At 44.1% G+C, this 15,054-nt stretch overlaps 1 pseudogene; it reads right to left on the bottom strand.

The window, feature by feature from the left end:
• Nucleotides 1–3,385: 3,385 nt before the first annotated feature.
• LOC119350670 lies at nucleotides 3,386–14,509 on the bottom strand (annotated as a pseudogene).
• Nucleotides 14,510–15,054: the final 545 nt, after the last annotated feature.

Genomic DNA, 15,054 nt, shown 5'->3' with positions numbered 1-15,054 from the left:
AATCACAATGGCCGGAGTATCATGGAGTTCAACTATGGCCGGACCCGGAATTGAAGTTCGTTAGACGGGGAAGACATCAGACAAAGCGTCTTAAAGGTGACATGGACGGATGCGGCCGTGGTGCTGGTCGGGAAACCGACACCGGCCAATTCCAAGAGCCTCGTGAGCACTCCCGTTGTGGGAATTGCAATGGTGGGGGACACAACACAAGAACTTGTACCAAACCAAGGAAGAGATCAAAGAAAAATGATGCAAGCACAAGCCAAGCAAATGGTAACCAACCAAGTCAAACAAGTGCCCAAGTGCCAAACCAATCAAATCAACCAAGCCAACGAGGAAATAGGCAACAAAGAGGGAGTCGACTAGGTCTTAGAAGAGGTCGTGATGACGGCCTTGGCCGTGGTGTTGGTAGAGGCCCTGGTGATGGTCTTGGCCGTGGTGATGGTGGTAGAGGTCGTGGTGACGAACTTGGCCGTGGGGCTGGTAGAGGCCGTGGTGATGGTTTTGGCCGTGGTGATGGTCTTGGCCGTGGTGGTGGTGGTTTTGGCCGTGGTGGTGGTGGTAGAGGCCGTGGTGATGGTAGAGGCCGCGGTGGTGGCCTAGGCCTTGGTGGTGGCTATGGTCGTGGTGATGGCCTAGGCCTTGGTGGTGGTCATAGTGGAGGAATGTTTTCTTGACTCAATGGACCATTTTCGTATGTGACTTACTATTATCTTGTTATTTATATTGTCAATGTCATTTTGCCTAGTGTGACTAACTATTAAGTTGCCATTTTCGTAGGTATGGCAACAATGAAGGGGGTGGAGGACACGGAGGGGGGAGGTGAGATGCCGGAAAAAGAAGAAGAAAAAGAAGAGAGGACCTTGCTCGACGCAAAAATGTGTGATAAAATGTGTGCTACTATGTGACCTTGTGAACTAAAATGTGTGGTCCTATGTGCTATGAGTCCTAAATGTGTTTTGGACAAATCTGTGTGCTATAACTCCTTTATGTGTGTATGACTATGTGATTTGGACTATGTATTCTTTCTGTGTTTTAGACTACTATATGTGATATCACTTATGATTATTTGACATCTATGTGAACCACAAAACATAAACCGCACTTGGTATTTGAAAACAGCAGATGTGCAGCGCCTAAGGGACAGGCGCCGCACTCTACAGTGCAGCACTCAGACCTTAGGCGCTGCACATCTGGACATGCCAGTCCAGAGAGCAAATGTTAGTTTCCAATAGCTTTTGCCACCAAAAAGATGCTAAGTCAGCGTGCAACGCCTGAGACTTAGCGCTGCACTGTGTAGTGTGACGCATAGGTCTCAGGCGCTGCACGCTCACTTAGCATCTTTTTGGTGGCAAAAGCTACTGGAAACTAGCATTTGCTCTCTGGACTGGCATGTCTAGATGTGCAGCGCCTAAGGTCTGGGCGCTGCACTGTAGAGTGCACCGCCTGTCCCTTAGGCGCTGCACATCTGGACATGCCAGTCCATAGAGCAAATGTTAGTTTCCAGTAGCATATCCAGATATGCAGCGCCGATGATCTAGGCGCCACACATTAATGTGCAACGCCCATCTCTTAGGCGCTGCACATATGGACTCTTATGCTGCCCCCACCCCCTCCCACCCATCCCCACCCCACACCCCCGCCCCACAAACCCGAAGCTTAGTGCCTCCCCTCTGCCCTCCTCTCCCCCCTCTCAAATCCTTGTCAGATCCGGAGATAGTGTCCATGCATATCGAAGCCAACCCCTCCCTTAAGGTAATCTCCTTCGATCCCCTCGTTTTCATCCATAGAAATTGTCACATTTGCTCAAATCTTGCTAGTTTGAGGAAACCCTAGTTTTGGCTTGGATTTGGAAATTTGTGTTGATGTTGGTGTTAGGGGCATGGTTAGGCTTCATACTATGCTAGGGTTAGGGTTATGTGTGTTTGATGTTGTTGTTAGGGTTATGCTATGGTTATGGTTAGGGTTAGGGTTGTGGTTACTGTTAAGTGGGGGTTAGGGTTAACCAAGAATTCTCGGTTTTGTAGGCATGGCTTCATCCGGTTCCATGACGAGGCCACCGTGTGCTAACCAAGAAGACATGCCGAACAAGTGGGAGGACACATCTTTGGACAAGGTGAAGGAGAAAGATGTCAACATCCCGCCATGTTGGTGTGGCGATGTTTGTAAGGTGTAGGTGTCCATCGACCGAAACAAATCATGGACGGAAGGGCGGAGATATTTTGTATGCCCAAAGTATGCTTATGATCGTGCACTTCCAACTAACTCCTATGACCAACCACCGGTAAGCTCGAAAAGTCAACTTTTACTCTCAAATGTGTGTCAACACTAACAAAAAAATTGTATGCAGTCACCGCCTCCTCTGTGCAAGTACTTCACGTGGATAGATCATGAAGTGCCAGAAGATGTCAAAAAGGACCAATATCAAGATTGTCTTAGGCGGCAGCGGCTTGGAGGAAGAGCGTCGTCAGAAGGAGAGGATGGAGTGGAAGAAATGAGAGAAGGAGAGGGCACACCAAGCGGAACTTGCTTGTGGGGAGGAGAGGGAAAGAAAGCTTGCAAAGGCTCGTGAGACGCAAGAGGAGGACTCCGCACGTGACAAGAAGGGGAAATGGCCTCGCTCTACTCAGTAGGGACTTCGCTTCGGCGCACTAGTCATGAAACCAGATGTATCCATGCCGTATTTGCGATGAACTTTCTTCTAGGGCAAGATGCCATTTGTAGTCAACTATGTCGTACTAGGAAAATTTGTTATTTCTAATGAATGTGCCATGAACTATGTCGTAGTAATGTTTGAATTGTCTTAAGTGATGAACTCATTGGCATAAAATTTGTGTTTGTTCAAATTGCTGTGATGCTCAAGTTATTGTAAGTGTTGGGATGTTCCGGTGAATTGCCATTTGTAGTCAAACTTGTGTTAGCAGTAAACAGCCGTGCAACGCCCAAGCCAGAGGCGTCACACTATAGAGTGCAGCGCCTGACTCTAGGGCGTTGCATGCTGATTTAGCATTTTTTGGGTATGGGTGTATGGCCAGTGCTCCAAAGTGGTTGTATGCACAGCCAGATATGCAACACCTGAGCGTTGGGCGCTGCACTGTATAGTGCAGCGCCTGCCTGTTGGGCGCTGCAGTGCTGTTAACTGCTAAAATGCAGAAATTTGATGCATTTTTTGTAGCAAACTGAACTCAACAAAGATATAGTATGAATGTAGTGCTGTAAACAATAGAAACTCAACAAAGATAACTAATAAATTGAACATCACATAAATTAGGACAATTCAACATTAGTACAAGTTCGCAAACACAATGGCCACACTACTAAGAGTTCACCAACATATGACATAACCTCACAAGTTCATCAACCTAATGTAACGGCTACAAGAGCACTAATGCTTTCCGCGCGTGTTCCTGGTGCCACGCCTGCAGGCAATCTTCTTCTTCCTATTAGGACGAGTCTCCTCTTCCTCCACTTCCTCCTCAGCCTCATCATTCAAGCTAGCCATCCGCGAGGTCCCTATGACCATCTTTGGGTTGTCTCTATTGTCAAAATCGGTGGGCGTGTACCGGCGTATGGGCTGCCTAGGCTTCAACATATATGCAGAGCAAACTTGAGCGTCCGCCAAAGTCATGTCATAATCAAGTGAGAATCACATCTAAAGGATTGGTCATACCTCTTGGGTGACCACACCCTCATCATCCAGATAAGCATGTGAGGAACTCACATCGTCCCCCTGATGGTGAGATAAGGGGTCTGATGGTGTACCAGACCTAGAGGCAGATGGTTCATCAAATTTGGGATCACGACAACCGAGAAGATTCGATAACCGCCTTAATTTCTTGGCCTGACGCTGTAACATGGACAAGTGTATAAGATATCAAACTCCACAACATATGTAACATGGACACCTGAATGCGATATGTACCTTGAGAAATGCTCGTGGTGAACCATCATCATTTCCTTCTCCAACCGAAGTCTTCTCCAGAATAGACTGGCTTTCATTAGCTGCTTTCTTGATCTGGTTGCGCTGCGGATAAGAACGAATGAACATGTTAGCCATTCAAACATATGTAATATGACCAACGGGAAAGTAAAGAAGGAAACACTTTGCCACATAGTTAATGACCGGAACAGCAGGGACTCCTTGCCCTTCCCTGATATCTTTGTTGTACCGCCGCTTCGATACATCCTCAAAGTTTATGGGCTCTTCAAGAATATCATTGTTGTATGCCGGCCGGCATATCTCAACTCGAGTATTTTCAAGAAACCATCATAGGTAGTTATCAAAAGCAAGTGATCTATGCTCACGAAGCTGGGCGCGTGCACTGTTACGAGCTTGCTCCACACTAAGATGGAAACGGGTAACATACTGTGCATGATGCTTGTCCCAGTGCTTTATCTTCCGCTGCTTTTGTTGGGAAAAGTAGTAATTTCAAAAAAATTCCTACGCACACGCAAGATCATGGTGATGCATAACAACGAGAGGGGAGAGTGTTCGTCCACGTACCCTCGTAGACCGTAAGCGGAAGCGTTATGACAACGCGGTTGATGTAGTCGTACGTCTTCACGATCCGATCGATCCAAGCACCGAACGTACGTCACCTTCGAGTTCAGCACACGTTCAGCTCGATGACGATCCCCGGGCTCCGATCCAGCAAAGCTTCGGGGATGAGTTCCGTCAGCACGATGGCATGGTGACGATGATGATGTTCTACCGGCGCAGGGCTTCGCCTAAACTCCGCGACGATATGACCGAGGTGGAATATGGTGGAGGGGGGCACCGCACACGGCTAAGGAACGGTCCGTAGATCAACTTGTGTTGTTGTGAGGTGCCTCCCTGCCCCCGTATATAAAGGAGGGAGGGGGAAGGTGCGGCCGGCCAGGAGGGGCGCGCCAGGAGGAGTCCTCCTCCCACCGGGAGTAGGACTCCCCCCCTTCCTTGTTGGAGTAGGAGAGAAGGAAAGAGGGAGAGAGCAGGAAGGAAAGAGGGGCTGCACCCCTTGTCCAATTCGGACCAGAGGGGGGCTGCGCGCCTCCTTCCTTTCGGCCTCTCTCCTCAATTCCCGTATGGCCCAATAAGGCCCATATACTCCCCGGCGAATTCCCGTAACTCTCCGGTACTCCGAAAAATACCCGAATCACTCGGAACCTTTCCGAACTCCGAATATAGTCGTCCAATATATCGATCTTTACGTCTCGACCATTTCGAGACTCCTCGTCATGTCCCCGATCTCATCCGGGACTCCGAACTCCTTAGGTACATCAAAACTCATAAACTCATAATATAACTGTCATCGAAACCTTAAGCGTGCGGACCCTACGGGTTCGAGAACTATGTAGACATGACCTAGAACTATTCTTGGTCAATAACCAATAGCGGAACCTGGATGCCCATATTGGCTCCTACATATTCTACGAAGATCTTTATCGGTCAAACCGCATAACAACATACTTTGTTCCCTTTGTCATCGGTATGTTACTTGCCCGAGATTCGATCGTCGGTATCCAATACCTAGTTCAATCTCGTTACCGGCAAGTCTCTTTACTCATTACGTAATGCATCATCCCGTAACCAACTCATTGGTCACATTGCTTGCAAGGCTTATAGTGATGTGCATTACCGAGAGGGCCCAGAGATACCTCTCCGACAATCGGAGTGACAAAACCTAATCTCGAAATACGCCAACTCAACGTGTACCTTTGGAGACACCTATAGTACTCCTTTATAATCACCCAGTTACGTTGTGACGTTTGGTAGTACCCAAAGTGTTCCTCCGGTAAACGGGAGTTGCATAACCTCATAGTTACAGGAACATGTATAAGTCATGAAGAAAGCAATAGCAACATACTTAACGATCAAGTGCTAAGCTAACAGAATGGGTCAAGTCAATCACATCATTCTCCTAATGATGTGATCCCATTAATCAAATGACAACACATGTCTATGGTTAGGAAACATAACCATCTTTGATTAATGAGCTAGTCAAGTAGAGGCATACTAGTGACTATATGTTTGTCTATGTATTCACACATGTATCATGTTTCCGGTTAATACAATTCTAGCATGAATAATAAACATTTATCATGAAATAAGGAAATAAATAATAACTTTATTATTGCCTCTAGGGCATATTTCCTTCAATCTCCCACTTGCACTAGAGTCAATAATCTAGTTCACATCGCTATGTGATTTAACACCAATATTCACATGTGCATGTGATTAATACCCATAGTTCACATCATCATGTGATCAACACCCAAAGGGTTTACTAGAGTCAATAATATAGTTCACATCGCTATGTGATTAATACCCAAAAGAGCACTAAGGTATGATCATGTTTTGCTCGTGAGAGAAGCTTAGTCAATGGGTCTGTCACATTCAGAGCCGTATGTATTTCACAAATATTCTATGTCCACAATGCTCTGCACGGAGCTACTCTAGCTAATTTCTCCCACTTTCAATATGTATCCAGATTGAGACTTAGAGTCATCTGGATTGGTGTAAAAGCTTGCATCATTGTAACTTTTACGACGGGCTCTTTTATCACCTCCATAATCGAGAAACATCTCCTTAGTCCTCACTAAGGATATTCTTGACCCATGTCCAGTGATCTACTTATTAGATCAAAATTGTATTCCTTTGCCAAACACAGAGCAAGGTATACAATAGGTCTGGTTCACAGCATAGCATACTTTATAGAACCTATGACTGAGGCATAGGGAATGACTTTTCATTCTCTTTCTATTTTCTGCAATGGTCGGGTCTTGAGTCTTACTCAACTTCACACCTTGTAACATAGGCAAGAACTCCTTCTTTGACTGTTCCATTTTGAACTATTTCAAAAATTTAACAAGGTATGTACTCATTGAAAAATCTTATCAAGCGTCTTGATCTATCTATATAGATCTTGATGCTCAATGTGTAAGCAGCTTTACCGAGGTCTTGCTTTGAAAAACTCTTATTCAAGTATCCTTTCATGCTATCCAGAATTTCCATATCATTTCCAATTAACAATATGTCATCCACATATAATATTAGAAATGCTACAGAGCTCCCACTCACTTTCTTGTAAATACAGGCTTCTTCAAAAGTCTGTATAAAACCATATGCTTTGATCAACTCATCAAAGCATATATTCCAACTCCGAGATGCTTGCACCAGTCCATAGATGGATCGCTGGAGCTTGCACAATTTGTTAGCACCTTTAGGATTGACAAAACCTTCTGGTTGCATCATATACAACTCTTCTTTAATAAATTCATTAAGGAATGAAGTTTTGACATCTATTTGCCAGATTTCATAAAATGTGGCAATTGCTAACATGATTCGGACAGACTTAAGCATCGATACAAGTGAGAAAGTCTCATTGTATTCAACACCTTGAACTTGTCGAAAAACCTTTTTGCGACAAGTCGAGCTTTGTAGATAGTAACACTACTATCAACGTCCGTCTTCCTCTTGAAGATCCATTTATTTTCTATGGCTTGCCGATCATCGGGCAAGTCCACCAAAGTCCACACTTTGTTCTCATACATGGATCCTATCTCAGATTTTATGGCCTCTAGCCATTTTGCAGAATCTGGGCTCATCATCGCTTCCTCATAGGTCGTAGGTTCATCATGGTCTAGTAACATGACTTCCAGAACATGATTACCGTACCACTCTGGTGCGGATCTTACTCTGGAAGACCTACGAGGTTCTGTAGTAACTTAATCTGAAGTTTCATGATCATCATCATTAACTTCCTCACTAATTGGTGTAGTAGTCACAGGAACAGATTTCTGCGATGAACTACTTTCCAATAAGGGAACAGGTACAGTTACCTCATCAAGTTCTACTTTCCTCCCACTCACTTCTTTCGAGAGAAACTCCTTCTCTAGAAAGGATCCATTCTTATCAACGAATGTTTTGCCTTTGGATCTGTGATAGAAAGAGTACCTAACAGTTTCCTTTGGGTATTCTATGAAGACGCACTTTTCCGATTTGGGTACGAGCTTATCAGGTTGAAAACCTTTTTCACATAAGCATCGCAACTCCAAATTTTAAGAAACGACGGCTTAGGTTTACTGCTAAACCATAGTTCATACGGTGTCGTCTCAACGGATTTAGATGGTGCCCTATTAAACGTGAATGCAGCTGTCTCTAATGCATAACCCCAAAACGATAGTGGTAAACTGATAAGAGACATCATAGATCGCACCATATCTAGTAAAGTACGATTACAACGTTCGGACACACGATAACATTGTGGTGTTCCAGGTGGCGTGAGCTGTGAAACTATTCCACATTGTTTTAATTGAAGACCAAACTCGTAACTCAAATATTTGTCTCCGCGATCAGATCGCAAAAACTTTATTTTCTTGTTACTATGATTTTTCCACTTCACTCTGAAATTCTTTGAACCTTTCAACTATTTCAGACTTATGTTTCATCAAGTAGATATACCCATATCTGCTCAAATCATCTTGTGAAGGTCAGAAAATAACGATACTTACCACGAGCATCAACACTCATTGGATCGCATACATCGGTATGTATTATTTTCAATAAGTCAGTAGCTTGTTCCATTGTTCCGGAGAATGGAGTTTTAGTCATCTTGCCCAAAAGGCACGGTTCGCAAGCATCAAATGATTCATAACCAAGTGATTCAGAAAATCCATCTTTTATGGAGTTTCTTCATGCGCTTTACACCAATATGACCTAAACGGCAGTGCCACAAATAAGTTGCACTATCATTATTAATTTTACATCTTTTGGTTTCAATATTATGAATATGTGTATCACACGATCGAGATCCAACAAACCATTTTCATTGGGTGTATGACCATAGAAGGTTTTATTCATGTAAACAGAACAATAATTATTCTCTAACTTACATGAATAAACATATTGCAATAAACATGATCAAATCATATTCATGCTCAATGCAAACGCCAAATAACATTTATTTAGGTTCAACACTAATCCCGAAAGTATAGGGAGTGTGCGATGATGATCATATCAATCTTGGAACTACTTCCAACATTCATCGTCACTTCTCCCTCAACTAGTTTATGTTTATTCTGTAACTCTTGTTTCGAGTTACTAATCTTAGCAACCGAACAAGTATCAAATACTTAGGGGTTACTATAAACACTAGTAAGGTACACATCAATAACATGTATATCAAATATACCCTTGTTCACTTTGCCATCCTTCTTATCCACCAAATATTCAGGGCACTTCCGCTTCTAGTGACCATTTCCTTTGCAGTATAATCACTCAGTTTCAGGCTTTGGTCCAGCTTTGGGCTTCTTCGTGGGAGTGACAACTTGATTGTCATTCTACTTGAAGTTCCCTTTCTTTCCCTTTGCCCTTTTCTTGAAACTAGTGGTCTTGTCAACCATCAACACTTGATGCTTTTCTTGATTTCTACCTTCATTGATTTCAGCATCACGAAGAGCTTGGGAATCATTTTCGTCATCCCTTGCATACTATAGTTCATCACGAAGTTCTACTAACTTGGTGATGGTGACTAGAGAATTCTGTCAATCACTATCTTATCTGGAAGATTAACTCCCACTTGATTCAAGTGATTGTAGTACCCAGACAATCTGAGCACATGCTCACTAGTTGAGCGATTCTCCTCCATCTTTTAGCTATAGAACTTGTTGGAGACTCCATATCTCTCAACTCGGGTATTTTCTTGAAATATTAACTTCAACTCCTGGAACATATCATATGGTCCATGACGTTCAAAACGTCTTTGAAGTCCCGATTCTAAGCCGTTTAAGCATGGTGCACTAAACTATCAAGTAGTCATCATATTGAGCTAGCCAAACGTTCATAACGTCTGCATCTGCTCCTGCAATAGGTCTGTCACCTAGCGGTGCATCAAGAACATAATTCTTCTGTGCAGCAATGAGGATAAACCTCAGATCACGGATCCAATCCGCATCATTGCTACTAACATCTTTCAACACAATTTTCTCTAGGAACATATAAAAATAAACATATGAAAGCAACAATGCAAGCTATTGATCTACAACATAATTAGCAAAATACTACCAGGACTAAGTTCATGATAAATTTAAGTTCAATTAATCATATTACTTAAGAACTCCCACTTAGAAAGACATCCCTCTAATCTTCTAAGTGATCACGTGATCCAAATCAACTAAACCATAACCGATCATCACGTGAGATGGAGTAGTTTTCAATGGTGAACATCACTATGTTGATCATATCTACTATATGATTCACGCTCGACCTTTCGGTCTCCGTGTTCCGAGGCCATATCTGCATATGCTAGGCTCGTCAAGTTTAACCTGAGTATTCTGCATGTGCAAAACTGGCTTGCACCCGTTGTAGATGGACGTAGAGCTTATCACACCCGATCATCACGTGGTGTCTGGGCACGACGAACTTTGGCAACGGTGCATACTCAGGGAGAACACTTCTTGATAATTTTAGTGAGAGATCATCTTAAAATGCTACCGTCAATCAAAGCAAGATAAGATGCATAAAGGATAAACATCACATGCAATCAATATAAGTGATATGATATCGCCATCATCATCTTGTGCTTGTGATCTCCATCTCCGAAGCACCGTCATGATCACCATCATCACCGGCGCGACACCTTGATCTCCATCGTAGCATCGTTGTCGTCTCGCCAACTATTGCTTCTACGACTATCGCTACCGCTTAGTGATAAAGTAAAGCAATTACAGGGCGTTTGCATTTCATACAATAAAGCGACAACCATATGGCTCCTGCCAGTTGCCGATAACTTCGGTTACAAAACATGATCATCTCATACAATAAAATATAGCATCACGTCTTGACCATATCACATCACAACATGCCCTGCAAAAACAAGTTAGACGTCCTCTACTTTGTTGTTGCAAATTTTACGTGGCTGCTACGGGCTTTTAGCAAGAACCGTTCTTACCTACGCATAAAAACTACAACGATAGTTTTGTCAAGTTGGTGCTGTTTTAACCTTCGCAAGGACCGGGCGTAGCCACACTCGATTCAGCTAAAGTGAGAGAGACAGACACCCGTCAGCCACCTTTAAGCACGAGTGCTCGTAACGGTGAAACCAGTCTCGCGTAAGCGTACGCGTAATGTCGGTCTGGGCCGCTTCATCTCACAATACCGCCGAACCAAAGTATGACATGCTGGTAAGCAGTATGACTTGTATCGCCCACAACTCACTTGTGTTCTACTCGTGCATATAACATCAACGCATAAAACCTAGGCTCGGATGCCACTGTTGGGAAACGTAGTAATTTCAAAAAAATTCCTACGCACACGCAAGATCATGATGATGCATAGCAACGAGAGGGGAGAGTGTTCGTCCACGTACCCTCATAGACTGTAAGCGGAAGCGTTATGACAACGCGGTTGATGTAGTCGTACGTCTTCACGATTCGACCGATCCAAGCACCGAACGTACGGCACCTCCGAGTTCAGCACACGTTCAGCTCAATGACGATCCCCGGGCTCCGATCTAGCAAAGCTTCGGGGATGAGTTCCGTCAGCACGACGGCGTGGTGACGATGATGATGTTCTACCAGCGCAGGGCTTCGCCTAAACTCCGCGACGATATGACCGAGGTGGAATATGGTGGAGGGGGGCACCGCACACGGCTAAGGAACAATCCGTAGATCAACTTGTGTTGTTGTGAGGTGCCCCCCTGCCCCCGTATATAAAGGAGGGAGGGGGAAGGTGCGGTCGGCCAGGAGGGGCGCGCCAGGAGGAGTCCTCCTCCCACCGGAAGTAGGACCCCCCCCCCTTCCTTGTTGGAGTAGGAGAGAAGGAAAGAGGGGGAGAGCAGGAAGGAAAGAGGGGCTGCACCCCTTGTCCAATTCGGACCAGAGGGGGGTTGCGTGCCTCCTTCCTTTCGGCCTCTCTCCTCAATTCTCGTATGGCCCAATAAGGCCCATATACTCCCCGGCGAATTCCCGTAACTCTCCAGTACTCCGAAAAATACCCGAGTAACTCGGAACCTTTCCGAACTCCGAATATAGTCGTCCAATATATCGATCTTTACGTCTCGACCATTTCGAGACTCCTCGTCATGTCCCCGATCTCATCCAGGACTCCGAACTCCTTCGGTACATCAAAACTCATAAACTCATAATATAACTGTCATCGAAACCTTAAGCGTGCGGATCCTACGGGTTCGAGAACTATGTAGACATGACCTAGAACTATTCTTGGTCAATAACCAATAGCGGAACCTGGATGCCCATATTGGCTCCTACATATTCTATGAAGATCTTTATCGGTCAAACCGCATAACAACATACTTTGTTCCCTTTGTCATCGGTATGTTACTTGCCCGAGATTCGATCGTCGGTATCCAATACCTAGTTCAATCTCGTTACCGACAAGTCTCTTTACTCATTACGTAGTGCATTATCCCGTAACCAACTCATTGGTCACATTGCTTGCAAGGCTTATAGTGATGTGCATTACCGAGAGGGCCCAGAGATACCTCTCCGACAATCGGAGTGACAAAACCTAATCTCAAAATACGCCAACTCAACATGTACCTTTGGAGACACCTGTAGTACTCCTTTATAATCACCCAGTTACGTTGTGACGTTTGGTACTACCCAAAGTGTTCCTCCGGTAAACGGGAGTTTCATAATCTCATAGTTACAGGAACATGTATAAGTCATGAAGAAAGCAATAGCAACATACTTAACGATGAAGTGATAAGCTAACGGAATGGGTCAAGTCAATCACATCATTCTCCTAATGATGTGATCCCATTAATCAAATGACAACACATGTCTATGGTTAGGAAACATAACTATCTTTGATTAATGAGCTAGTCAAGTAAAGGCATACTAATGACTATATGTTTGTCTATGTATTCACACATGTATCATGTTTCCGGTTAATACAATTCTAGCATGAATAATAAATATTTATCATGAAATAAGGAAATAAATAATAACTTTATTATTGCCTCTAGGGCATATTTCCTTCAGCTTTCTCATGTCCAACCTACATGTTACAAAACCAAACATTAGCACAATCAAGAAGGAGGGGCGATGCTTACTCAATACGGTTCATGCTCTCTTACCTATGAAGTGCTTTGTCTGTGTCCACCCAATCCGGCGGGTGAGGCTGGAACAGACCAAACCGACGATACACGCGATGTGGCAAATGAAACTCAGCCGCCCAGTTGCATATCAGTGGGCACCGCATAAGCCATAGATCCTTATCTCGCAAGCACATCGGGTTGATGCGGAACTCCTCGGTATACCCAAAGCTCTCACCCGCGCCATATGGCTGCCATACCACCTATGAAATAGGGCAACAATGCAGAATTGATGACTATTTTCAGGCAAGCATGAGAAATGACTGAAGTAATGACCTCCTTACCTGCTCAGGCGTAATCGTGTCCAACTCGGCAATGTACTTTTGGTACATGAGGTTGACACCGTTCGTCATCTCGGATACCACATCCCACTTGTAAGCCCAAGTGGGGCGCCGTAATTCGCGATCTTCATCCCAAGGTTTAAACATGACGCTCTTCGGGCGTCCAACAGGCAGACGCTCCCAGCTCCATACAGAAAGCATAAGCATATTACCACCAATGCCTGCCCTATCTGTGATCCTGCAACACGCATCATCCAGCTGCACATGAAAGAAAACAACATTAACTTGACAACAAGGTTGCATTGCTAATAAGAGATGACTTGATAGCAAAAGAAACCAAGTACCTGTCGGTACAAGTAAGCAAGAGTCGCTGAACCCCAGCTCCATCCGCTATCGAAGACGGTCAATGCCTTCAGCCACATCCATGGAGCGTTCTTGCCTGTCGAGTCAGGAAACAAAATCCTCGAGACAACGTACCACATATAGACACGAGCATGTGTCTGTATCACATCATCAGTGGCATCCGCAGGGCAATGCGCAAAGTTTGCTTGAATCCACGTGAAAGCGGCTCCGGCTGCTTTCCTTTCCTCCTCCTTCTGCTCTTCTCCCTCCTCTACATCAGCCTCAGACTCGGTAGGAGCCATACCGATAAGAGCAATCATCTGCTCGCGCCACCCATCGGAATCAGTGCTCATACATAGAGGCCTCCCGTCGATAGGAAGCCGGTTGATCAAGGCGACATGCTCGAGCGTCACGGTCATCTCCCCAGTCCGAAGATGGAAACCGTGTGTCTACGGCCTCCACCGATCAGCAATAGAGGTCACCAGTGGAGCGTTGAGGTTCGGCGTAGACCGGCTGACCAACTGAATCCACGCGAGGAGTCCTGCCTGCTGGATGTACGGTGTGTACCGCTCATTGTAGGACATGGCAGGGCCAGAGACCCCATGATACCTAATCTTCAGAGGTTCAAGCTTCTGCAAAAAACAAGTAATGGCAAATCTTAGGGCATGTCAATTTCAACTAAAGGCAAATTTGCAAAATATTTAGAGTACTCATTATTACCATCTCCTTCTCACGAATCATGTAGGCCCAGTGTCGTGTGTCATAGGCATCCTCGAGAAGCCAAACCATCCTTACAAAGTTCAAACAATAAACATATATGAGTTCATTTTCATCTCAAATATCGGTATACACTAAACATCTCATATGTGTTCGACTACAATAATATCAACATGTTCTTCTCGCACAATGAATAAATGATTGTAAAGTCTCATATATATCTCAAAAAAACTCAACATCTCATATTTCAAATAAACTCAACATCTAATATATATCTAAAAATAACTAAACATCACATATATGTCTACAAAACTTAACATCTAATATATATCTACAAAAAACTAAACATCACATATATGTCTACAAAAATAGGCATCTCATATATATCTAAAAAACTAAACAATCTAGGGTTTCACTAACAACATATATATTACTACACATCCTAGGGCATCTCATATATATCACTATTACTACATCATCCTAAATCAAGCTAATCAATCAAATCAAGGGTTCCACCAAATCTTGAACAGATCTCTTAAATGACAACAAATTTACGGAGGAAAAGAAAGGGAACGGAGGAGTTTACCTAGTAGGAGGGATTGAAGATCGAATCCACG

This window comes from Triticum dicoccoides, chromosome 1B (assembly GCF_002162155.2).
Source record: "Triticum dicoccoides isolate Atlit2015 ecotype Zavitan chromosome 1B, WEW_v2.0, whole genome shotgun sequence".
In the NCBI taxonomy this organism is placed as follows: Eukaryota; Viridiplantae; Streptophyta; class Magnoliopsida; order Poales; family Poaceae; genus Triticum; species Triticum dicoccoides.
The sequence above is the reverse complement of the archived record's forward strand: the minus strand, read 5'-3'. Positions and strand labels throughout refer to the sequence as shown.